Source organism: Triticum dicoccoides, chromosome 7A, assembly GCF_002162155.2.
Source record: "Triticum dicoccoides isolate Atlit2015 ecotype Zavitan chromosome 7A, WEW_v2.0, whole genome shotgun sequence".
Lineage (NCBI taxonomy): Eukaryota > Viridiplantae > Streptophyta > Magnoliopsida > Poales > Poaceae > Triticum > Triticum dicoccoides.
The window spans coordinates 97,360,506-97,387,688 of record NC_041392.1 but is presented as its reverse complement, the minus strand read 5'-3'; positions in this window follow the sequence as shown (position 1 = coordinate 97,387,688).

Here is a 27,183-nt window from a genome sequence, read left to right as displayed (position 1 = left end):
GGTGGTTAGGGCTTCGGGGAGGGAGTGGATAAGACAGAGATGGGGAGTGGCCGGCTGGGCCTTTGCCCATTTGGGCCGGTGGCCTGGTGGGCCGAAGCCCAAGGGGCCGGGGGGTTTTCTTCTTTTTTTGTCTTCTGCTTTTGAATTTTCTTTTCTTTTACTTCTTTTTCTTTTCTGTTTTATTTAGTTTAGGGCATTTAGGTATTTTGTAAAATCGTGTCTTCTACACCATAATTACCTATGGCACTTTTGGCATTGTCCGAACATTTTTGTTTCAACTTTTAAATTTTTTTGTTGTTTACGATTTTTTTGAATTGATTTTTGAATCGGTTTGAACTAACGAAAGTTTAGCAACAGTAATCAAAGATGACATGGCATCATTAGGAGAGTTTTACTGTAGCCTAATTATCCGGGCGTTACACAAGTAACACCTTGATCATATCCCTTTATCACCCAGTTTTTATGCATTAGTTCCAATCCTCAAACATTGCATGATTAGGATGCCATTAAAATGTGGGTTGGGAAGTAGTTGATGAGGTAGAATCTATTGCCCTGCTATATTCAAACCTTGGGAGTTACTTATACAAATTGCTTATATTGCTATGCTATGCTCGTAGACGTGGTTTGGGTGAGTGAAATCCATGACAGATGTGAGATTGTTAATTAATGGTTTAACTTAAGGTGGCAACTTGAATACACATGTGGGTGGATTGAGGCACCTGGAGAACCCAGTGTTGCTTGTATTTTTGGAAATCCCGGGGTTCCGTGTGATTTTCCTATGGACCGCCACCCAGGCTCAAAGGGAACCGAGAATATTCATGCTAGAAACTTTCGTGTGCAGCCACAAGCTATTATGGGCTCTAGCATAGTTGAGTAAGTTACGTGAAGCTCTTGAAGAGGTGGATCAGCAGGTAGTGGGTTGTAGGTTTGGTATGGTCTGCCCGGAGTAGAGTTAATGTTCCTGAAAGACTGTGTCTCGGTCATCCGTTTCTCAAACACCATGTAGTGCGAGAAATCCAACGGGGGCGATCGAGTCTTGTGGGGAAAAGTGCGCAAACCTCTGCAGAGTGTACAAACTAATCATGGTTAGCCGTGTCCCCAGTTATGGACATCTTGAGTATCTAGTACTTGGAGTATCTTAAGTATCTCATCACTTTTTGACTTAATATTGTTGGGTTGATAATTACTTTAATTGGGATTGAGTTGAAGGAACCTTCTCAATAATGTTTCAACTACCATGATAGTTAAATTAAAATCTATCCCTTTGTTGTAGGGAAAAATTGGCTTTTCGCAAAAACTATAACCATAGAGCTTTCCACCAGCCAAATATGCATGTAGTGATAGCATTATTCTATTCTTGCTCTATTGTGTTACTTTGCCAACATATTCCATGTGCTGACCCGTTTTCGGGCTGCAACGTATTATGTTGCAGACTTTTCAGACGAGGAGTAAGGTTCGTTAGGTCGTTTCCGTGCAGCTTAGCTATGTCGTTGGAGTTGATGGACTCACTTTATCTTCCAAGCCTACTGCTATTATCATATTAGATGGCCTTAAGCCATATTTATTGTAATAAGTTCTCTTTGGAGACATTCAATGTAATAAGTGTGTGATTGCTACTCTATTATAAATCCTCGAGTACTGTGTGTGTCAGCATTACCGATCCAGGGATGACACTGAAGCACAGAGACTTGACCGTTTGAGGTCGGGTCGCTACAAGATGGTATCAGAGCACACGCTGAGTGTAGGACACGACCATTAAGCTAAAGCCATAGATCACTATTCTCTTCTCATTTCTGACTCCTCTCCATTTTCCATTCTTTAGGATGGCGGATGCAAGGAACAAGTTTACACAACCAGATGGAGACACGCCTTTTGGACAACACTTGAAGGAAGTCACTAGGTACCTGAACATAGGAATACCAAGCTTCACCGGGACTTACAATGCCGCTTTACCAAGGGAATTCGTGGATAAGTTTAAACTACCGACCCAAACCCTTAGGACCCCTGTGTTAGTAAGTTCACCTGGAGCAGAGTATATGGCTAGTCGATGGTGCGACCAGATACCCTTAACCATTGGCAACCATGTTTTTCCGTCCGACCTAATTATCTTGGAGTCACAAGGATTGGATGTGATATTAGGAATGGACTGGATGTCAAAGTATGGAGGAAGCATTGACTGTGTTAGTAGATCAATTTGCCTCACCACCCGTGAGCGAAAAAGTATCAAGTATGTATCTAGGCATGCACCAAGAAGTAGCCAAGTAAATACCCTCACGAGAGTTGTTCAGGAGGAAGTGCCTGTAGTAAAGGATTACCCGGATGTTTTCCCAGAGGAGTTACCAGGCATGCCACCAGATCGAGATATCGAGTTTTCGATAGAGCTATTGCCAGGCACAGCTAATATCCAAGAGACCCTATCGGATGCCCGCGAATGATCTGGAGGAGATTAAGAAACAGATCAAGGAGTTATTGGAGAAAGGTTACATTCAACGGAGTTCATCACCACGGGGAGCCCCAGTGCTTTTGGTTGAGAAGAAGGATAAGTCCCTAAGAATGGTTGTTGATTATCGGGCCTTGAACGAAGTGACGATTAAGAACAAGTACCCATTGCCGATGATCAATGATCTGTTTGATCAACTGCAAGGAGCTAAGGTGTTTTCAAAGATCGATCTGCGATCAGGATACCATCAGTTGAAGATACGAGAGAAGGATATACCAAAGACATCATTCACCACACGGTACGGGTTATACGAATATACAGTCATGTCGTTTGGACTGACTAATGCCCCTGCCTATTTCATGAGCATGATGAACAAGGTGTTCATGGAATATTTGGATAAGTTTGTTGTGGTGTTCATTGATGACATAATGGTATATTTGAAGAATGAAGAGGAGCACAAGGAGCATTTGCGTTTAGTTCTCGAGAAACTCAGGGAACACCAGTTGTATGCCAAGTTCAGCACATGCGAGTTTTGGTTGAAGGAAGTCGGATTCCTTGGACATGTTATATCAGGAGAGGGTATAGCAGTAGACCCCACCAAGGTTCAGTCAGTCACTTAATGGTTGGCACCCACTTCAGTTAGTGAGATCCGCAGTTTTCTTGGACTCGCATGATACTATCGGAGATTCATTGAGAATTTTTCCAATATCGCGAAGCCAATGACAGAATTATTGAAGAAGGATACCAAGTTTAAATGGACGGAAGATTGCGAGGCAAGTTTCCAGGAGCTGAAAAAACGTTTGACTACAGCCCCAGTGCTGACACTGCCAGATATACGTAAGGATTTCCAAGTGTATTACGACGCCTCTCGCCTAGGACTTGGAAGTGTGCTTATGCAGGACGGAAGAGTTATTTCGTATGCCTCACGACAACTAAAACCACACGAGTTGAATTATGCCACGCATGATTTGGAGCTAGCAGCCGTAGTGCATGCGTTGAAGACTTGGAGACATTACCTTATTGGAAACCATTGTGATGTGTACACGGATCATAAGAGTTTGAAGTGCATTTTCACACAGAAGGAACTGAACCTTAGGCAGAGGAGATGGTTGGAGCTCATAAAGGATTATGAAATGAAGCTTCACTATCATCCAGGAAAGTCCAATGTCGTAGCAGACGCTTTGAGCCGGAAGAGTTATGCTAATACCCTAGAGAGCACGGGATTGCCGAAGGAGTTAGAAGAGGATCTCCGGAAACTTCAATTGGAGATTGTTCCTAGAGGTTTTGTTGCAACAATGGAGGTTCAGTCTACATTGTTGGGAAAGATTTGAGAAGCTCAGAAGGATGACAAAGAGATTGCGGAGATAAAAGAGAGAATGAGCGAAGGAAAGGCCAAAGGTTTTCGTGAGGATGAGCATGACACCTTATGGTTTGAGGACCGTGTTTATGTTCCCAATAGCACAGAGATCAGGAAATTAATACTTCAGGAGGCTCATGACTCACCATACTCGATACACCCCGGAAACACCAAGATGTATTTGGATTTGAAGGAACGTTTCTGGTGGACAGGGATGAAGAAGGATATCGCCGAGTATGTAGCCATATGTGATGTATGTCAGAGAGTGAAGGCAGAGCATCAAAAGCCAGCAGGATTGGTACAGCCTATGTCGATACCCGAATGGAAGTGGGATAAACTTGGCAAGCATTTTATCACCGGATTACCAAGGACCAAATTAGGTTATGATTCTATATGGGTAGTAGTTGACCGCTTGACCAAAGTGGCACACTTTATCCCAGTGAAAACAACTTATACCAGTGCAAAGTTAGCCAAGATATATATGACCAGGATCGTATGTATGCATGGAGTTCCGAGGACCATCGTATCAGATAGAGGAACACAGTTTACCTCAAAGTTTTGGCATCAGCTGCACCAGACTTTGGGAACGAGATTGGAGTTCAGTACAACATTTCACCCGCAGACAGATGGACAGACCGAGAGAGTCAACCAGATTCTGGAGGACATGTTGAGGGCCCATGCACTAGATTATGGATCTAGTTGGGATGACAATCTGCCTTACGCAGAGTTCTCATACAACAATAGTTACCAAGCTAGTCTGAAGATGGCACCATTCGAAGCCCTGTATGGACGAAGGTGCAGAACACCGTTGATGTGGGATGAAGTTGGAGACCGACAGTTGTTTGGACCAGACTTGATCAAAGAGTCTGAGGAGAAGGTTAAACTGATTCGAGATAGACTGAAGATAGCTCAGTCCAGACAGAAGAGTTATGCAGATTTGAAATGCAAGGAGGTAACCTATGAAATTGGAGAAAGAGCATATCTGCGAGTATCACCTTTGCGAGGAGTGAAACGTTTTGGAGTTAAGGAAAAGTTAGCCCCGAGATTTGTAGGACCGTATCGTGTTTTGGAACGGATGGGAGAAGTTGCCCACAAGTTGGAGTTACCTGAAGGACTGTCAGGAGTTCACGATGTGTTTCACGTTTCCCAGTTGAAAAAGTGCCATGCTGAGATGGCCGATATACCGCTAAGAGATACCGTACCCTTGGAGGCGATTCAGTTGGACAATGATTTGACTTATGAGGAGAAGCCAGTCAAGATTTTGGAGTTTGCCAGTCGAGTCACCCACAACCAGGTTATCAAGTTTTGCAAAGTTCAGTGGAGCCACCATACCGAAGATGAAGCCACCTGGGAATGAGAGGATGATCTTCGCAAAGACCACCCACACCTATTTTCTAGCCAACCCGAACCTCGAGGGCGAGATTCATCTTAAGGGGGTAGGTTTGTAACATCCCAAATTTTCAATTTGGAATGTTATACATAGATCATTCTTGCATATCATATTTTATTGCATTTCGTCTCGCGATCCTCGAAATCCTAAGCAACTCAAGGACCCTCGGAGAGAGTTGGGGATTTCCCCGATTTTCAAATTTGATTTTTATCAAATATTGAAACAAGGATTTTTTGTTTTAATTATTTTTCCCTCCAAAAATATTTCATATTAAAGTATACGAGAGGAGATAATATGACTTCTCAAAAATAATTGAAATATCGGAGGAAAAATATTAAAATCAAATATTTGTTTTTATTTGGATTTTATTGCAATTTTGTTTGCATTAGAAAAATTGCACGTTTTCAAAATTGCATTTTAGGGCTAAGAAAATGTTCATCTCGTTCTAAATATTTTATTTAGACGGTGAAAATTTCTTTTGGCATTTTTAGATTTTTATTTTATTTTACTAGGATTTTTTCTGTTCGGCGGAATTGTTTTAAAAAAAAGTCTTCGGACGCCGATTGGGCCGAAACCCAGCCGGGCCGGCCCATCTTCCCCGCCGCCTCGTCCCGCGCCAGGACAACGTTGCCGCCGCCGACTCGAACGGAGTCCGAGCCGGACTCCGCCTCCCCGCCGCCTTGCCCCCTCCCCAAGCCACCTCCCCCTCCCCTCTTTAAATACCCAAGCCCCCCGCCACCACCACCCACCCCGCCGCCCGCAGCCCCGCCACCGCAGCCGCGCCGCGCCGCCTCGCTCCGCCGCCTTGCCCCGCTGCCGCTCCCGTGTCTTGTCGGACCCGACGAGGTAGCCGTTCGCCGCCATTTTTTTAAAAAGAAACCATTTCAGTTTTTTTTGAAAAACCTAGTTCGTTTTTTAGATTGGTTCGCCGGTTTTTCCCGGTTCCTCTCTTTAGTGGACGTTCATCCTTATGTTCATTCTAATGAATGGTTTTCGCTCGTTAGTTACAGACAATGAACGCTCTTCCATTACCCTATTCGTCAGCTTTCTTTAATCGGATTTTTCCGCGATTATTTTTGATCGCAATTTCTCATCCGATTTCCGTTTCAGTTTATCTTTTCGCTCGCTTATCGGAATCAGGCCATTCAAGCGCCTAGATCTTCGTCTTGAGACCCTCTTTCTGTTTAATCAACTTAAACAAGATTTTGCTACTGTAAAATTCGACCTTAGTCCAGATTAGTAAACGGATCTTGTTTCTTTCGCCGTTCGAGTTTCATTGCTCCGTTTGATTTGATTTTTTTTGCAAACCGGAGTTCTTAAGTTGAACTTTCTGGTAGATCTTGTTATTTGAGATTTACCCGTGCTTCTTTGCTTGATTGCTTATGTATTCTATTGTTTGTTTGCGATAGAATTCTCGAAGTGCGAAGCGTGTTATTTGGAGTCCCTAGGTTTCGTGGATCATTAGCAAGGCAAGTAAAACTTTGATCATATCCCTTTATCACCCAGTTTTTATGCATTAGTTCCAATCCTCAAACATTGCATGATTAGGATGCCATTAACATGTGGGTTGGGAATTAGTTGATGAGGTAGAACCTATTGCCCTGCTATATTCAAACCTTGGGAGTTACCTATACAAATTGCTTATATTGCTATGCTATGCTCGTAGACGTGGTTTGGGTGAGTGAAATCCATGACAAATGTGAGATTGTTAATTAATGGTTTAACTTAAGGTGGCAACTTGAATACACATCTGGGTGGATTGAGGCACCTGGAGAACCTAGTGTTGCTTGTATTTTTGGAAATCCCAGGGTTCCGTGTGATTTTCCTATGGACTGCCACCCAGGCTCAAAGGGAACTGAGATGATTGATGCTAGAAACATTCGTGTGCAGCCACAAGCTATTATGGGCTCTAGCATAGTTGAGTAAGTTACGTGAAGCTCTTGAAGAGGTGGATCAGCAGGTAGTGGGTTGTAGGTTTGGTACGGTCTGCCCGAAGTAGAGAGTTAATGTAGGATCGAAAGTATGTCTAGAGGGGGGTGATTAGACTACTTGACCAAATAAAAATCTAGCCTTTTCCCAATTTTAGTTCTTGGCAGATTTTAGCTATCTTAGCACAAGTCAAGCAATCTCCACACAACTCAAGCAGGCATGCAAAAGAGTATATGAGCAGCGAAAAGTAAAGCATGCAACTTTCAAGAATGTAAAGGGAAGAGTTTGGAGGATTCAAACGCAATTGGAGACATGGATGTTTTTGTCGTGGTTCCGATAGGTGGTGCTATCATACATCCACGTTGATGAAGACTTCAACCCACGGAGGTAACGGTTGCGTGAGTCCATGGAGGGCTCCACCCACAAAGGGTCCACGAAGAAGCAACCTTGTCTATTCCAACACGGCCGTCGCCCACGAAGGACTTGCCTCACTAGCGGTAGATCTTCACGAAGTAGGCGATCTTCTTGCCCTTACAAACTCCTTGGTTCAATTCCACAATCTTGTCGGAGGCTCCCAAGTGACACCTAGCCAATCTAGGAGACACCACTCTCCAAGAAGTAACAAATGGTGTGTTGATGATGAACTCCTTGCTCTTGTGCTTCAAATGATAATCTCCCCAACACTCAACTCTCTCTCACAGGATTTGGATTTGGTGGAAAGAAGATTTGAGTGGAAAGCAACTTGGGGAAGGCTAGAGATCAAGATTCATATGGTTGCAATGGAATAGCTTGACCTCAACACAAGTGTAGGTGGTTCTCTCTCAGAAAATGTGTATTGGAAGTGTAGGTATGTTCTGATGGCTCTCTCCATGAATGAAGAGTGGGTGGAGGGGTATATATAGCCTCCACACAGAATCTAACCGTTACACACAATTTGCCAAACTCGGTGGGACCGAATGGTTAAACTCGGTCGGACCGATTCAGCAAACCTAGTGACCGTTAGGATTTTCGGTGGGACTGAGATGCAACTCGGTAGGACCGATATGGTTAGGGTTAGGGCATAACATAATCTCGGTGTGACCGATTACACAAACTCGGTGGGACCAATTTTGGTAATAAGCTAACCAGATAGTTGGTCAGGTAAACTCGGTGGGACCGATTCGCTCATATCGGTGAGACCGAAATGTTATGAAAGGGAAACAGAGAGTTTACATTGCAATCTCGGTGGGACCGATCGCTCATCTCGGTAAGACCAAAACGTTATGAAGGGAAACAGAGAGATTACAATCCCATCTCGGTGAGACCGAGTTCCCTATCGGTGAGACCGATTTGCCTAGGGTTTGTGGCAGTGGCTATGACATTTGAAAGTCGGTGGCGCCGGATAGAAAGAATCGGTGGGGCCGAGTTTGACTTTTGGTTTAGGTCATATGTGGATGTGGGAGAGTAGTTGAGGGTTTTGGAGCATATCACTAAGCACTTTGAGCAAGCAAGCCATTAAGCAACACCTCATCCCTCCTTGATAGTATTGGCTTTTCCTATAGACTCAATGTGATCTTGGATCACTAAAATATAAAATGTAAAGTCTTGATCTTGAAGCTTGAGCCAAACTTTTTGTCCTTAGAATTTTGAGGGATCCACTTTCCTCATCCATGCCATGCCATTCATTGAGCTTTTCCTGAAATATTAATCTTGGAATAATGTTAGCTCAACGAGCTATATGTTGTTAGGAATTACCAAAACCACCCAGGGATAGTTGCACTTTCAGTTAATGTTCCTGAAAGACTGTGTCTCGGTCATCCGTTTCTCAAACACCATGTAGTGCGAGAAATCCAACGAGGGCGATCGAGTCTTGTGGGGAAAAGTGCGCAAACCTCTGCAGAGTGTACAAACTAATCATGGTTACCGTGTCCCCGGTTATGGACATCTTGAGTATCTAGTACTTGGAGTATCTTAAGTATCTCATCACTTTTTAACTTAATATTGTTGGGTTGATAATTACTTTAATTGGGATTGAGTTGGAGGAACCTTCTCAATGATGTTTCAACTACCATGATAGTTAAATTAAAATCTATTCCTTTGTTGTAGGGAAAAATTGGCTTTTCGCAAAAACTATAACCATAGAGCTTTCCACCAGCCAAATATGCATGTAGTGATAGCATTATTCTGTTCTTGCTCTACTGTGTTACTTTGCCAGCATATTCCATGTGCTAACCTATTTTCGGGCTGCAACGTATTATGTTGCAGACTTTTCAGACGAGGAGTAAGGTTCGTTAGGTCGTTGCCGTGTAGCTCAGCTATGCCGTTGGAGTTTATGGACTCACTTTATCTTCCAAGCCTTCCGCTGTTATCGTATTAGATGGCCTTAAGCCATATTTATTGTAATAAGTTCTCTTTGGAGACATTCAATGTAATAAGTGTGTGATTGCTACTCTGTTATAAATCCTCGAGTATTGTGTGTGTCAGCATTACCGATCCAGGGATGACACTGAAGCACAGAGACTTGACCGTTTGAGGTTGGGTCGCTACAATTTTCAAGCACAATGAACGTAACAAAACCTAGAAAACAAATGCCGTTATTATAACAATTTTTTTGAACATATTTGAGGTGTAGCAACTAATATTAGATGCACTATTGAACACCAAAAGAGCTAAATAAACCTAGATTTTAAATATATTGGAGAAGTGTGGGCACCGAGAAACTTTATCACAATGTAAAAGTTGCATGTTTACTTTTACGAAATAGAATGAATATTGTTGAGTTTACTTTTGAAATTATGTAAAACATAATCATAGTTGTATGAATTATCAAATTTGTCAGAGTAGTCATTACTAGAACTGTTGGGCGCGCTTTGCTACGCTGTTGGGGTTGTTGGGTTTTTATAGCTTTTTACTCACTTTGTTTCAAAACATAAGTCGTATTAGTTTTTTTTGAAAAGTCAAACTTCTTTAAATTTGATCAAATTTGTAGATAAGTATACCAAAATCCATAGTATCAAATCGACAACATTAGATTCATCATGAAATGAGTTTTCATATTTTATTTATTTAGTATTGTGGATGTTGATATTTTTGGCTCTTTATTTGGTCAAAGTTAAAGAAAATTGACTTTGAAAAATATAATATATCTTATATTTTATTTGCGAGTAGGGACGATTATGGAGTGTATTTTATTTTTATTTATATAATGTGGTGTTTTTGGTGGGCTATCGCGCTATGATTCTATGTTATCTGCTAAGTACTCCCTCCGTAAACTAATATAAGAGCGTTTAGATCACTATTTTAGTAATCTAAACGCTCTTATATTGGTTTACAGAGGGAGTAACTAATATTTATGTGGGGAAATTTCTGTGTCGGTGGCTATATGGACTCTATTGGTGCTACAATATGACATGGTGGTGCTTCTTTTTTAGGTGATGAGAGGGTGTATATGATTGATATAATTTTTATAGGCGATTGCTACTAATTAATTTTAAAAATCATTATCCCAGTTAAAACCATGAACTAAATCCAAAAGACAAACAAAGTTCAACCACCAAAGCAAGAGAGAATAAAAAGCAACGCTCTCTCTCGAAGCCTATGATCTATACATTTTTCTCCCCCTTTGGCAACAAGTTACCAAAAAGTTCATAGAAAATGCATAGCACTAAAACGTCTCTCAAGCTTGGTCTTCAGGTGGTGGTGTCCAGAGAACGCCAAGGACGAAGGCTTCAGTCGAAGTAGATGGAGCTGATGGAGTTGGTGCTGGAGCTGGTGGCGCTGAAGCTGTAGCTGGTGCAGATGAAGTGGCTCTAGTGTCTGGAACAGGCACTGCAGCAGATCTCTGAGCTCGAGGCACTCTAGCAAATGCATCAGTGGTTGTCTTGCCCTTCCTCTCCTGCATGTCATCCTGTAGCTGCTCCACAACAGACTGAATCTCAGTTACTTTGACATCTAAATTATAGAATTTTTGTTCCACGATTCTTTCCAGGCTCTCCTGGTTTTGAGTTAGGGTGGCCAACCCCTTCTCAATCCTCAGAGTTGATGCTATCAAATAACCAAGCTGGTCCTTCTTGCTTTTCAAAAAGTACTCAGATGCCTCCTCTTGACTTGGCATCTTGGCAGCCTTCTCTTTCTTTGCTTTCTCCTTCTTCTCTTGAGCTTGTACTGATGATGGTTCATTCTCATTCATCACAACTTGATTGTCCTCAAAGTCAGGATAGATAGGCAAGTGTTCCTTATCCAACAAGTATGTGCCTATGCCCATCTTTGAGTTTATCAACTCCTGGATCTGTGGGGGCATATCCACAACTTCTTTTCTGGTCAGCTGCAGTCCTCTTGATAGTCTCAACTATAAGGCTCATGACCTTGAACTTCTGTGGCACATCAAATATATGTTGCAAGTTAATTGCATGGACTCTGATCATTCTGTGATCACCAGACTTGGGCAAGAGAGTGTGCCTAAGGATCCAATTGATTGTAGGTAGCCCTGACAGCAAGTGTTTTACTGACCCAAACTGGTGAGTCTCAAGATCATCATCAGGAATCTCCTTGTACATGTTTGCCATAGAGTTGTGATCCATCTTCTTCTTGGCATAGACATCCAAGTCATCTTCTTCTTCCTTAGGAGCATTGATCAGATTTGCCCATTCCTAAATAGTTGAGTGGTACCTTGTACCTTCAGACATCCATACTATCCTGCCATCTGGATAGAAGTGTGCTGTGGAGTAGAATTGCATTATGAGCTCCTTATTCCACTTTGTGAGCTTCTGCCCAACAAAGTCTGCAACTCCACAAGAACTGAAGCTGTCAAACACACAAGGATAGTGTTCCTCATTTTCCTTGATATACTTCCAGTCGACCCACCTCATTTCACACACTATAGGCTTCTTGTCCAACAACACTGTCTCATAGAAATCTTGCTGTTCCTTTGTATGGAACCTGTAAGCAACAACAGTTCTTCTTCTTGTAGCATATGGGTCTGTCTCTCTCCATTTCCTCAGTCCTGAGTCTCTCCTGATCTTCATGTTCTCAGCCGCATGATGAGCATCCTTGTGGTCTGGAATCTTGGGTTTGAGCTTCCTCAGGACTTGTCCTTCATCATCTTCATCAGCAGCAACTTCTGGCACTAGGGCCTTGTTCTTCTCAGCAGCTTGTATACTCCTGGTATTCCTCTTAGGTGCACTCTTGGGCTTGGAGGCTGCTTTGGGTGCTTCTTTGGGCTTTGATGAAGCAGCCCCTGTCCTGATAGCATCACCCATAAGCTTCTGGGCCTTAGGTGCTGGTGCAGCAACCTCTTCTTCCTCTTCCTCTTCAGAATCTCTCATGATTGAGGATCTCCCAAGCACTCTAGCAGTGGTCTTTTTGATCCTCTCATTCCTCTTCTTCCCTTCTGCAGCAACCTCTTTGGGTTGAGATTCCAAAGATGCTTGAGAGGAGTCTCTGGCTTTAGACATTGGAATTCTCTTTGCAGGAACCTTTTGCTTCATGCCTGGCTTGGTGGCAGCAGCAATGCTATATTTCTTCTTAACCACTTTCTTCTTGGAAGTGGCCTCATCCTCAACTGCCACATAGTCTTCATCCTCAGACTCTGAAGTTTTCTTCTTCCTTGTTCTGGTGGCAGCTTTGCGCAAGTTGCTAGGAGTGCTCCTTGCTTCCATCATCTGAACTGCTAGAGGGACTAGTGCCCTCACTCAGGTGAACCTGCTCCTCTGACCTGTTCTTGCTATCACTCTGATCAGACATATTGCAAACACTGACAGAAAACCCTGTGAATAGATATAGATGAGATAGAGTGGATGAGCATCACAAAATGCAGAGGTTTTTGCAAAATAATGAGTCAAAAACTTAGTTTTAGTTTTCCATAGAAAGCATTTCGGATCAACCGATTTGTAAACTCGGTGATACCGAAGCAGCTATTGGAACCTAAACTAGTGAACTCGGTCAGACCAAGTCACATTTCGGTGGCACCGAGACTGCTAGGGTTTCACAAAGTCCTGAACTCAGTCACACCGATTTGCAATTCTTGGTCAGACCGAAAATTACATGTGCAATGGCCTGAGCCAAATCGGTGGTACCGAGTTCCACAACTCGGATGGTCCGAGATGGTTTCGGTGGAAACCTAACCCGAAATTTTCAATTCAACTCTAATCTACGGAGTGTTTTGACTGGATAGAAGCGTTTCAATCGTGGTAAGAATCATAATGAACACAATGTGCTAGGAATCGGACGAGGATAGCACTGTGATCGAGTCCATACCCTAGTTCGGCGATGAACTCGCTACGGCGGCAACGGCGGGGAAGAATTCCGTTGACGGCGGCGGAGACCAGCGGCAGGAGGCAGCTGGCGACGAGGAGGACGATCCGGAGACCCAGGAGGCAGAGCGAGCTATGCGCGGGCGAAGGGGTTTCAGAGAAATTTCCAAAAAATTTCTCGTGAGTATATATAGCCCAACCCTATCGGTGTGACCGAGTGGAATAACTCGGTGGCACCGAGATTCATAACTACAAGCAGTTACTGAAACTCGGTGTGACCGAAAGGTTCAAATCGGTTGCACCGAGATTGAAAACCTAGATCGACTTAGTGATCTCGGTATGACCGAAATGGAGGAATCAGTCAGACCGAAAAGCACAAAGAAGTTTTGGAAGTTTAAGTCTATGACGAATCGGGGACTCCGAGTGCTCCTCACACAGAGTGGTTCGAATCTGACTTGATCAAGTTTTGTGATGTAGCATGAATAGAGTTTGAGACGAGAAAATCATAGATAGCTAGAGAGGGTTCTTAGGCATTCTTGTCCATCCACTTGGCAAAATAAAAGAAAACCAATCAATCAAAATAACAAGTGGATGTCCTCGAATGAGTGAAATATGCAATCAACATGCTCACACAATAAAATGGCAATTGAAATATGTGGCAAAGCATGCACAACCAATTCTAGCATCTATCAAACAATTTGCGATGACTAGGTCATCTATATATGAGTATATTGACTTAGGAGTCAAATGAGAACATTTGATCATAGGTCATACTCATCGTTTAAGCACAAGTGGGGTTACCACTTTTACATAAAGCATTGTTGTGTTCACACCATTAGAGTTGCTTTAGCTCAATTCTTAGAGTAAAGCTCCCCCTAGATGTGAGATCCCCCCTAAGAGGGATGAACTAATCTTGGGTTTTTTCGATGATGACTTCATGTAGATGTTGAAGATGTGGATGCTCAATGTTGATGTAGATCAATTGGAGCTATCCATTGGAGTGAGTTGCACTTTCAATACCTACACGGGTTAGTCCCACAAGGAACAAACAAGGATATCCATAGACATAAAGTGATGCACACACAAGATGATGTCTATGAAAGCTTTTAGGTTACCTTGTCCCTTGTCTTACCAACAAGAGGGTTTGTGACTCCTTGAACTAGTGCAAGATGTGGAAGTTGATTTCACTTGTTCTTGCCAAGATGATAAGAGTGAAGTATATTGGCGGAGTCACCCTCGAGAACTCTCTAGTTCTTCTTCTTCGGGATCCACACCATCTTGATGGGAATCCTCGGTGTTGTAGTTGTACTTGATGAAGTGGAACTTGAAGTAGTCTTGGGAACCCACTTGACCAAGGTCTTAGGAGCTTCTTCAAATGCATCAATTTCCTCTCGAAGCTTGTCCTTGCCTTTTTGCTTGTGGTCTTGTGGTGGAAGATCATCTTGAGCTTGTGTCCCTTTGAGAGAAGTAGGATCATACTTCTCTTGTTGAGGAAAAAACTTCGTCTTGGGGTATTGATCTTCTTCCCACTCAACTCCATTGGCATTGAACTTTCGTTCAAAACCAACACCTTGATTCTTCCGGTGCCTTCCTTGCTTGCGTACAATTTCCTCGAATTGCTTACTTCCGGCAAGGCTCTTGTAAACACCTTTCTCTATAATTCCCTTCAATAAGCTATTTTATTGCTCAAATGTAACTTGGCTAAGAGAATCATTAGTGGAATCAAGAGAACTACTAGAAGCAACAATATTGGATTTAGCATGATTATTGTTACTACTAGAAGAAGAATCTTTCTTGTTCTTGTTACTAGACTTGATTGAGGCATGTAAGTGGATAAGAGTAAACACTTGGCAATGTAAGAAGAACTTTTCTTACGAAGATCATCATTGATTGCCTTTAAGAACTCATGCTCTTGCTCAAGGTTGAGCTTTTCAAAGCGTATTTTCTCATGAGTCCTTAAAAGTTCTCGATGATCTCCTAAGATAGTTTCATGAGCTAACTTAAGAGTGTTTAGTTCTTTAGTTAGAGACTCAATCTTCTCCTTATCATTGTCATTCGTTTTATCTTGATTAGCATGATTAATGGACGTTTCATCATAGTATTCATCACTAGAGTTGTCAACAAGTAAATCATCATCACCTAACAAGTCATCTTCATCACTATTGAAATCAACATACTCGGGGTGTGATACCTTTGGGCCTTTAGCCATGAAGCATGTTCCAACTCCTTCATTTGGTGAGTCAAATATGTCGTAGGAGTTGGTTGTCACAAGTGCTAGACCGGCAACACCTTCATCTTGAGTATATTCGGAGTCAGAGTGATAGCTTCTCTTGGAGTGGTTGTCGGAGTCGGAGCTGGATACCCATTCACCAACATGAGCTTGATGTCTTCGTTTTGTGTAGCTCCTTGATGACTTGTCCTTTCTTTCCGAATCCTTGCTTCTCCATGAGGGTCTTCGTTCATAACGATCATCTCTACTCCTTCTTTCTCTAGATGGTGATTCTTCTCTTCTACTTCTTCTCTTGGGAGAATCTTCTCTTCTCTTGTAGGGGGCCGTACACTCATTGGAATAGTGTCTGGGCCTTCCACAATTGTAGCAGTTTCGCTCTCGACTAGAAGATCTTTTGTCATTGTAGGACCTTGACTTGGAGCTTCTCTCTTTGCTTCTACTCTTGTAGAACTTGTTGAAGTTCTTCACCATTAAGCTCAATTCTTCATTAAAGGTTTGTTTCTCACTCGATGATGTGGGGGCTTCACATGAGGCTTTGTAAGCACCACTTGATTTGTTGTGAAGTTCCTCTTTATCCTTGAGTGACATCTCATGAGCAACAATTCTTCCGATGACTTCCGCTGGCTTGAGATCTTTGTAATTTGGCATCATTTGGATCAATGTGCACACGGTATCATATTTTCCATCCAATGCTCTTAGGATCTTCTTGATGATGAATCTATCTGTCATCTCTTCACTCCCTAAGCCGGCAATCTCATTTGTTATAAGAGCAAGCCTAGAGTACATTTCAGCGACACCTTCATCATCCTTCATTTTGAACTTGTCAAGTTGACTTTGAAGCACATCCAATTTGGATTCCTTGACGGAGTCGGTACCTTCGTGTATATCAATCAAAGTATCCCAAATTTCCTTTGCATTCTCAAGACGGCTGATTTTGTTGAATTCTTCGGGGCACAATCTGTTGAAGAGGATATCACAAGCTTGAGCATTGTATTGTAGCATCTTCAACTCATCCGCGGTAGCTTCACGATTCGGTTCTCTCCCATCAAAGAATTCACCTTGCATGCCAACACACACAATAGCCCAAACGGCGGGGTTATGTCCAAGAATATGCATTTTCATCTTATGCTTCCAACTAGCAAAATTAGTACCATCAAAGTAAGGACCTCTACGGTGATAATTTCCCTTGCTAGACGCCATACTCTCCTAGGTTGTGAAACCAAGGCTATGACGCCAAAAGCTATGGAAATCAAAGCAAATGGAGACCAAAGCTCTGATACCACTTGTAGGATCGAAAGTATGTCTTGAGGGGGGGGGGTGATTAGACTACTTGACCAAATAAAAATCTGGCCTTTTCCCAATTCTAGTTCTTGGCAGATTTTAGCTATCTTAGCACAAGTCAAGCAATCTCCACACAATTCAAGCAGGCATGCAAAAGAGTATATGAGCAGCGGAAAGTAAAGCATGCAACTTGTAAGAATGTAAAGGGAAGGGTTTGGAGGATTCAAACGCAATTGGAGACACGGATGTTTTTGTTGTGGTTCCGATAGGTGGTGCTAACGTACATCCACGTTGATGGAGACTTCAACCCACGGAGGGTAACGGTTGCGCGAGTCCACGGAGGGCTCCACCCACGAAGGGTCCACGAAGAAGCAACCTTGTATATTCCATCACGGCCGTCGCCCACGAAGGACTTGCCTCACTAGCGGTAGATCTTCACGAAGTAGGCGATCTCCTTGCCCTTACAAACTCCTTGGTTCAACTCCACAATCTTGTCGGAGGCTCCCAAGTGACACCTAGCCAATCTAGGAGACACCACTCTCTAAGAAGTAACAAATGGTGTGTTGATGATGAACTCCTTGCTCTTGTGCTTCAAATGATAGTCTCCCCAACACTCAACTCTCTCTCACAGGATTTGGATTTGGTGGAAAGAAGATTTAAGTGGAAAGCAACTTGGGGAAGGCTAGAGATCAAGATTCATATGGTTGGAATGGAATATCTTGACCTCAACACAAGTGTAGGTGGTTCTCTCTCAGAAAATGTGTATTGGAAGTGTAGGTATGTTCTGATGGCTCTCTCCACGAATGAAGAGTGGGTGGAGGGGTATATATAGCCTCCACACAGAATCTAACCGTTACACACAATTTGCCAAACTCGGTGGGACCGAATGGTTAAACTCGGTCAGACCGATTCAGCAAACCTAGTGACCGTTAGGATTTTCGGTGGGACTGAGATGCAACTCGGTAGGACCGATATGGTTAGGGTTAGGGCATAACATAATCTCGGTGTGACCGATTACTCAAACTCGGTGGGACCGATTTTGGTAATAAGCTAACCAGAGAGTTGGTTAGGTAAACTCGGTGGGACCGATTCGCTCATCTCAGTGAGACCGAAATGTTACGAAAGGGAAACAGAGAGTTTACATTGCAATCTCGGTGGGACCGATCGCTCATCTCGGTAAGACCGAAACGTTATGAAGGGAAACAGAGAGATTACAATCCCATCTCGGTGAGACCGAGATCCCTATCGGTGAGACCGATTTGCCTAGGGTTTGTGGCAGTGGCTATGACATTTGAAACTCGGTGGCGCCGGATAGAAAGAATTGGTGGGGACGAGTTTGACTTTTGGTTTAGGTCATATGTGGATGTGGGAGAGTAGTTGAGGGTTTTGGATCATATCACTAAGCACTTTGAGCAAGCAAGCCATTAAGCAACACCTCATCCCTCCTTGATAGTATTGGCTTTTCCTATAGACTCAATATGATCTTGGATAAATAAAATATAAAATGTAAAGTCTTGATCTTGAAGCTTGAGCCAAACTTTTTGTCCTTAGAATTTTAAGGGATCCACTTTCCTCATCCATGCCATGCCATTCATTGAGCTTTTCGTGAAATATTAATCTTCGAATAATGTTAGCTCAATGAGCTATATGTTGTTAGGAATTACCAAAACCACCCAAGGATAGTTGCACTTTCAGTTAATGTTCCTGAAAGACTGTGTCTCGGTCATCCGTTTCTCAAACACCATGTAGTGCGAGAAATCCAACGAGGGCGATCGAGTCTTGTGGGGAAAAGTGCGCAAACCTCTGCAGAGTGTAGAAACTAATCATGGTTACCGTGTCCCCGGTTATGGACATCTTGAGTATCTAGTACTTGGAGTATCTTAAGTATCTCATCACTTTTTAACTTAATATTGTTGGGTTGATAATTACTTTAATTGGGATTGAGTTGGAGGAACCTTCTCAATGATGTTTCAACTACCATGATAGTTAAATTAAAATCTATTCCTTTGTTGTAGGGAAAAATTGGCTTTTCGCAAAAACTATAACCATAGAGCTTTCCACCAGCCAAATATGCATGTAGTGATAGCATTATTCTGTTCTTGCTCTACTGTGTTACTTTGCCAGCATATTCCATGTGCTAACCCGTTTTCGCGCTGCAACGTATTATGTTGCAGAGTTTTCAGACGAGGAGTAAGGTTCGTTAGGTCGTTGCCGTGTAGCTCAGCTATGACGTTAGAGTTGATGGACTCACTTTATCTTCCAAGCCTTCCGCTGTTATCGTATTAGATGGCCTTAAGCCATATTTATTGTAATAAGTTCTCTTTGGAGACATTCGATGTAATAAGTGTGTGATTGCTACTCTGTTATAAATCCTCGAGTACTGTGTGTGTTAGCATTACCGATCCAAGGATGACACTGAAGCACAGAGACTTGACCGTTCGAGGTCGGGTCGCTACAATTTTCAAGCACAATGAACGTAACAAAACCTAGAAAACAAATGTCGTTATTACAATAATTTTTTTGAACATATTTGAGGTGTAGCAACTAATATTAGATGCACTATTGAACACCAAAAGAGCTAAATAAACCTAGATTTTAAATATATTGGAGAAGTGTGGGCACCGAGAAACTTTATCACAATGTAAAAGTTGCATGTTTACTTTTACGAAATAGAATGAATATTGTTGAGTTTACTTTTGAAATTATGTAAAACATAATCATAGTTGTATGAATTATCAAATTTGTCAGAATAGTCATTACTAGAACAGTTGGGCGCGCTTTGCTACGCCGTTGGGGTTGTTGGGTTTTTATAGCTTTTTTACTCACTTTGTTTCAAAACATAAGTCGTATTAGTTTTTTTTTGAAAAGTCAAACTTCTTTAAATTTGATCAAATTTGTAGATAAGTTTACCAAAATCCATAATATCAAATCGACAACATTAGATTCATCATGAAATGAGTTTTCATATTTTATTTATTTAGTATTGTGGATGTTGATATTTTTGGCTCTTTATTTGACTGTGCAAAATATAATATATCTTATATTTTATTTGCGAGTAGGGAAGATTATGGAGTGTATTTTATTTTTATTTATATAATGTGGTGTTTTTGGTGGGTCTATCGCGCTATGATTCTATGTTATCTGCTAATTAACTAATATTTATGTGGGGAAATTTCTGTGTCGGTGGCTGTATGGACTATATTGGTGCTATAATATGACATGGCGGTGCTTCTTTTTTAGGTGATGAGAGGGTGTATATGATTGATATAATTTTTATAGGTGATTGCTACTAATTAATTTTAAAAATCATTATCCCAGTTAAAACCATGAACTAAATCCAAAATTAAATACCTCAATCGAATGAAAGTGCTCTAAAATTAGGGAGCATTAAATGAACTAAATGAGAGAATACTTAAGAAATTGTGTATTAAAAGATTCTCTTTATCAAACATGAGGATTATAATTACAGTTAGTGAGCATTATTTTTCTGTACATGGTTAAGCGTCATTCCCTTCCTAGAGATAGGCGTTTCTATTGGATAATTTTTCATGTTGTCTTTTGTGATGTCATGTGGTAGTTGATGCGGATTGTTGCTGTTGTAATTCATTGATCATTGTTCTGATCGCTGTGGAGTTCTTTCTTTTTCGTTCGCCTAGACATAGATGGTCATGTATGACTTTGGCCTTTGCTGATGTAATTCTTTGTGTGTGCGCAATTGTTGGTTGTATACATCTTAGTCATGGAAAGACCGAGTATGTACTCATTGTGTTCATATATATCCTTAATGCTTTAATAAAATTCACCCTTTTATCAAAAAAGTGTGGGCGATATTATTTCATCCATACTAACCATTTGATCAACCCATGCTACCCCAAGTGTGTCCCCATGTTAGTGTTTTCAATCCAGGTCCTACATGTTTCTATCAGATTTATACAATAATAACAAGCGTTGTGGCGAAACATCTTAAGAAATGAACATTAATCTTAAGCCAAAAGTAACCTTAGGGCATCTCCACCGCTGACACTCTAACCACCAGCATACGTCCGGACCATGCTATCCAGACGTGTTGTGCCATCCAACGCAGACCTGTATCGGTCCGCCAGACGATCCAGACACACTTTTTTTTCCATAAACCGGAAGTAGAGTAGGGGGGTGCGGGAGTCCACAAGCAGCCACTTGGGACTCCGACACCCCCGGCCCACTAAATCCCCCCTCACGGACCCATTTTCTTCCATTTTGCCCCTCCCCCTTGCTTTGCATCCACACCCTCCTCCTCTGAGGCCGCCATTGTACCTCTCCGATTGGCACACCAGCATTACCGGACCTCCGCAACCAGCATCGATGCGCCCACCCGCCTTTCACGACAGCATCGTCCACCCAGGACCCTTCCGTAGTCAGGTACACTCCGCCCCCTTGTCGATGTCATCCATGGAGGACACCACACTCGGGGTATTTGGTCAAATGCCATTGAGCTAATTTTTGAATGCCGTTTCGTTTTTTAGAGTACGAAGGATGGCAGGGTACTCAAACATAGATGATGAGTTGTTGTGCGATGCGTGGTTGGACGTATCCAAGGATTTCGTAGGCATGAGTAGAGGAGGGACCTTCCAGAAGTGCGTGCATGATTCATTTCATGCGCAAAAGCACATTGCATCGTACGACATGCACATCATCCAACAATGCAATGTGAGGTCGTTATCTTATCAATGGTACGCCATCCAGACCTCCATCACCAAGTTTTGTGACGTAGTTGGTTGGCTGGAGGCAATGTGGCCATTTCAAGCGGTAGAGGAGGAGATTGTAAGTTTTGTTTCTTCTTGCTCAACTTGTTGATTGAACCATTCACTCAATGTTAGTCTACACATTATGTAGCCCGCACGTGATGTCGTGATGTACCAAAGGACAAAGCGCGACACGGTTTGAAAGTCCCAAATCCCACAAACCGCAAGTGAAACCGGGGGAGGTTTTGCGAGCGTCCGAAACTTCGCCACGTAAGCCTCCAACACCCGGGCCACCCAAAAACCCCACCCAGAGCACCTGCCCCCTGCTCTATATCCACCTAGTCTGAGACCAACGCCACCGCTGTACCACCCACACTGGCGTCCAAGCCTTGCTGGACCTCCGTGGATCCACCTGGGCGATAGGCCCAGTTTGCCTACATGCCTTCCACCGGTAGTCCGACAGCCACCTAGGTACCCTTTGCCTCTACACATTGTCGTCCATGGCGGGTACCATGCGGGACAATTGTTCGGCCAAATGGCATAGCCAATTTATCGATGTTTTTGTTGTTTACTTAGAAGTAAGTACGATGGATTCTGATGATGTGTACTTGTACGCCGAGTCCATTGATGTTGATGGACGACTACTTTGTTCTCGAAGTAACATGCTCTCAATTTCAAGGGATCAATGAAGGGACACCGAGTTTTGGATCGACACAGGACACAGAGCATATGATGTTGATGGATGACTACTTTGTCCCTGATGCGCTATTCAATACCTTCTTCTACCATCAATTAAGGATGCACTGAACTGTGTTCGGTCGTCTCTATAATGGTCTCCTAGTCTATGATCACTACTTCATCTTGAAGAAGGATGCCATTGGAACCATTGGATTCTTTGGTTACGAGAAGTGCAGGGTTGCATGGATGCTTGCCTACGACACGACCGCATATTCGTGGGACGAGTATCTCCGACTGTATGAAAGCACATGTCTCAAAGCCATGGTGAGGTTTTCTACTGTGGTGGTCAAGGTGTTTGGACTGGACTACTTGAGAGAACCAACTGCCGAAGACACCGCAAGGCTCATGGCATTGTCAGAAGCAAGAGAGTGGTCTGGTATGCTCGGATCTCTGCTACCTCTTGAGCACTGTGTTGGTTTTCCCTTGAAGAGGAAAGGGTGATGCAGCAAAGTAGCATAAGTATTTCCTTCAGTTTTTGAGAACCAAGGTATCCAGTAGGAGGCCATGCTCAAGTCCCTTGCACCTACACAAACAAATAAGAACCTTGCAACCAACACGATAAAGGGGTTGTCAATCCCTTCACGGCCACTTGCAAAAGTGAGATCTGATAGAGAAGATAAGATAATACTTTTGGTATTTTTATGATAAAGACTAAAAGTAAAGAAAGCTAAATAAACGGCTGATGACCCACAAGTATTGGGGATCTATCGTAGTCCTATCGATAAGTAAGAGTGTCGAACCCAATGAGGAGCAGAAGGAAATGATAAGCGGGTTTCAGCAAGGTATTCTCTGCAAGCACTGAAATTATAGGTAATAGATAGTTTTGTGATAAGATAATTTGTAACGAGCAACAAGTAACAAAAGTAAATAAAGTGCAGCAAGGTGGTCCAATCCTTTTTGTAGCATAGGACAATCCTGGACAAATTCTTATATAGAGAAAAGCGCTCCCGAGGACACATGGAAATTATCGTCAAGCTAGTTTTCATCACATTCATATGATTCACGTTTGGTACTTTGGTATGTGGGTGGACCGGTGCTTGGGTACTGTCCTTACTTGGACAAGCATCCCACTTATGATTAACCTCTATTGCAAGCATCCGCAACTACAACAGAAGTATTAAGGTAAACCTAAGCATAACATGAAACATATGGATCCAAATCAGCCCCTTACGAAGCAACGCATAAACTAGGGTTTAAGCTTCTGTCACTCTAGTAACCCATCATCTACTTATTACTTCCCAATGCCTTCCTCTAGGCCCAAATAATGGTGAAGTGTCATGTAGTCGATGTTCACATAACACCACTAGAGGAGAGACAACATACATCTCATCAAAATATCAAACGAATACCAAATTCACATGACTACTAATAGCAAGACTTCTCCCATGTCCTCAGGAACAAATGTAACTACTCACAAAGCATATTCATGTTCATAATCAGAGGGGTATTAATATGCATATAGGATCTGAACATATGATCTTCCACCAAATAAACCAACTAGCATCAACTACAAGGAGTAATCAACACTACTAGCAACCTATAGGTACCAATCCCAGACTTAGAGACAAGAATTGGATACAAGAGATGAACTTGGGTTTGAGAGGAGCTGGTGCTGGTGAAGATGTTGATGGAGATTAGCCCCCTCCCGATGAGAGGAGCATTGGTGATGACGATGGCGATGATTTCCCCCTCCCAGAGGGAAGTTTCCCCGGCAGAACAGCTCCGCAAGAGCCCTAGATTGGTTCCGCCAAGGTTCCGCCTCGTAGCGGCGGAGTCTCGTCCCGAAAGCTTGCTTATGATTTTTTTCTCAATGAAAGACTCCATATAGCAGAAGATGGGCATCGGAGGGCCACCAGGGGGCCCATGAGGCAGGGGGCACGCTTAGGGGGTAGGGCGCACCCCCACCCTCGTGGCTGGTGAGTGGCCCCCCTCTAGTACTTCTTGCGCTCAGTAATTTTTATATATTCTGAAAATAACTTCTATGAAGTTTCAGAACTTTTGGAGCGGTGCAGAATTGGTCTCTAATATTTGCTCCTTTTCCAGCCCAGAATCCTAGCTGCCGGCATTCTCCCTCTTTATGTAAACCTTGTAAAATAAGAGAGAATAGGCATAAGTATTGTGACATAATGTGTAATAACAGCCTATAATGCAATAAATATCGATATAAAAGCATGATGCAAAATGGACATATCAACTCCCCCAAGCTTAGACCTTGCTTGTCCTCAAGCGAAAGCCGAAATCGAAAAATATGTCCACATGTTTAGAGATAGAGGTGTCGATAAAAATAAAATACGAACATGAGGGCATCATGATCATTCTTAGAATAGCAGCTTATATAATTATTGTCATATGATCTCTTATGCTAAAGTAACAATTAAATCACAATTTCAAGCATGCATCATAAACTTCATTGAAAACTAACAAACTATAATCTCAGTCATTGGAGTAATTGCAATTTATCATAACATAGGAAAGAGTCAATATAAGAGCTTTTCAGCAAGTCCACATACTCAACCATCTTTTAGTATTTCACAATTGCTAACACTCACACAATATTTATGGGTATGAAGTCTTAATCAGACACAGAGAAAGATAGGGGCTTATAGTTTTGCCTGCCAACGTTTTACCTCAAGGGTAATGTCAACAATAATAGTTCATGAAAACTCACATCCAATTAGCCATATATACCAGGATCCTTCCAACATATTGTGCTTGCCAAAAGATAAAATGTAAAAAGGAAAGGTGAAGATCACCATGACTCTTATGTAAGGTAGGAGATAAAAGTAAAAGATAGGCCCTTCGCAGAGGGAAGCAGAGGTTGTCATGCGCTTTTATGGTTGGATGCACAAAATCTTAATGTGAAAGAACATCACTTTATATTGCCACTTGTGATATGGACCTTTATTATGTAGTCCGTCGCTTTTATTTCTTCCATATCACAAGATTGTATAAAGCTTATTTTCTCCCACACTAATAAGTCATACATATTTAGAGAGCAATTTTTATTGCTTGCACCGATGACAACTTACTTGAAGGATCTTACTCAATCCATAGGTAGATATGGTGGACTCCCATGGCAAAACTGGGTTTAGGGATATTTGGAAGCACAAGTAGTATCTCTACTTGGTGCAAAGAATTGGCTAGCATGAGACAAGCTCAATCATGTTGGATGATCCATGACAATATAATTTATCTCAGATGTAAGAAAACATAACCCATTACGTTGTCTTCCTTGTCCAATGTCAACTCTTTAGCATGTCATATTTTAATGAGTGCTTACAATCATAAAAGATGTCCAAGATAGTGTATTTTTATGTGAAGACCTCTCTTTCTTTATTACTTCTTACTAATTGCAACGATGACCAAAACTATGTTTGTCAACTCTCAACAACTTTTAATCATCATACTCTTTATATGTGAGCTCATTACTCTCCATAAGATCCATATGATCTCTTTTGTTTCTTTTTATTCTTTTCTCTTTTCTTTTATTCACTCAAGATCATGGCAAAATAATCAAGCCCTTGACTCAACACTAATCTTTATTATATAGCTCACGGACTTGATTACATAGGAAGATCATAAATCAAAACTCACAACTAGATCATACTGACACTTTATTCTACTAGATCAAAATATTATCAAAAGAATTGAACTAAGAAAAACGGTAAAGATAAAAGTGATGGTGATACGATACCAGGGCACCTCCCCCAAGCTTGGCAGTTGCCAAGGGGAGTGCCCATACCCATGTGATTATGTCTCCTTTTTCGGGGATGGTGATGTGATATTTTTGGCGATGATGCCCCTCAGGATACGATTCTCCTCCTCGAGCTTATTGACTTGCTGCTTGAGGTCCATTATTTCCTTTCGAAGCTTTCCTATAACAGCCAAAGCTCCTTGCACCCAAGGGTGTTGCATAGCTGCGGGAGAACAAGTGACACTCTTTTTCATATTTTCATAAGAAAGAAATCTAACATTGGAAGGGATAACCGAGTTTGGGATAGCCGAGCTCTGTAGTTCCCCCATTGTGAATCCAGCTCGGAAGCGAGAAGTGACTTCTTGATCCTCCTCCATGTCATCTATCCTCTTCAAATCAGCCTCCATCTCTTCCTCCGTTGCTGGCCCAAAGTGGTCAGCATTGCTATTTGTCATTGATCTCGATGCCGGATGAGACACCCGGCTCTCCCCGACTGACTCTTGCGAAGACAGCTTGTTCTAATCTGCAGCAGCAACAGCTCAAAACAGAAACAGAGGATAATTGCGTGATACGGAAGTCAAAACCTTCGGGAGATTATATAATGAATTTTTACCGACCAAAATACGTAACATGCAAGAAAACGGAGTCCGAAGAGCGCATGAGGTGCCCACGAGGTAGGGGGGCGCCCTCCACCCTCGTGGAGCCCTCGTGTCCTTCCTGGACTGCTTCTTATTTTTCTATTTTTCTAAATATTCCAAAACGGAGAAAAATTGCCATTAGAACTGTTTTGGAGTCGGTTTACTTACCATACCACATACCTATTCCTTTTCGGAGTCTAAAACATTCTGGAAAGTGTCCCGTATGTATTCCTCCGGGGTTACGGTTTCAATAACATTGGTTTCAACATTTGTAGGATTATCTAAGATATAATGTTTGATTCTTTGACCATTCACCACCTTCAGATTTGTGCCTTCGAAGTTGTTGATTTTTATGGCACCGGAACGATAGACCTCCTCGATAACGTAAGGACCTTCCCATTTAGAGAGAAGTTTTCCTGCAAAAAATCTTAAACGAGAGTTGTATAGCAATACATAATCACCTATATTAAACCCATGCTTTTGTATCCTGTTGTCATGCCATCTTTTAACTTTTTCTTTAAACAATTTGACATTC